At 41.1% G+C, this 418-nt stretch overlaps 1 non-coding gene across 1 annotated transcript; it reads left to right on the forward strand.

Annotated features, from left to right (window-relative positions):
• The first annotated feature begins 23 nt into the window (after positions 1-23).
• LOC127747859 (small nucleolar RNA R71) lies at positions 24-131 on the forward strand. Its single transcript, XR_008009806.1, has one exon. It is a non-coding gene; the product is annotated as a small nucleolar RNA R71 (small nucleolar RNA).
• The last annotated feature ends 287 nt before the right edge of the window (positions 132-418 follow it).

Below are 418 nucleotides of genomic sequence, written 5' to 3' on the forward strand. Positions count from 1 at the left end.
ATACCTATGATGCTCCATTCAGAAAGCATGTCAGAAGGACATTTTCTGATCAATTGTTTGTATCTTTCCCAAGCTTCATAGAGGGATTCTCCTTCCTTCTGTCTGAAGGTTTAGACTTCCACTCTAAGCTTACTCAATTTTTGAGGTGGAAAGAACTTTGCCAAGAAGGCATTGACTAGCTTTTCCCAAGAGTTCAGGCTTTCTTTAGGTTGTGAGTCCAACCATGTCCTAGCTCTGCCTCTTACAGCAAAAGGGAATAGCATAAGTTTGTAGACCTCAGGGTCAACCCCATTAGTCTTGACAGTGTCACAGATTTGCAAGAACTCAGCTAAAAACTGATGAGGATCTTCCAATGGAAGTCCATGGAACTTGCAATTCTATTGCATTAGAGAAACCAATTGAGGCTTAAGCTCAAAGT

The sequence above is a fragment of the Arachis duranensis genome, chromosome 5 (genome assembly GCF_000817695.3).
Source record: "Arachis duranensis cultivar V14167 chromosome 5, aradu.V14167.gnm2.J7QH, whole genome shotgun sequence".
NCBI classification, from domain to species: domain Eukaryota; kingdom Viridiplantae; phylum Streptophyta; class Magnoliopsida; order Fabales; family Fabaceae; genus Arachis; species Arachis duranensis.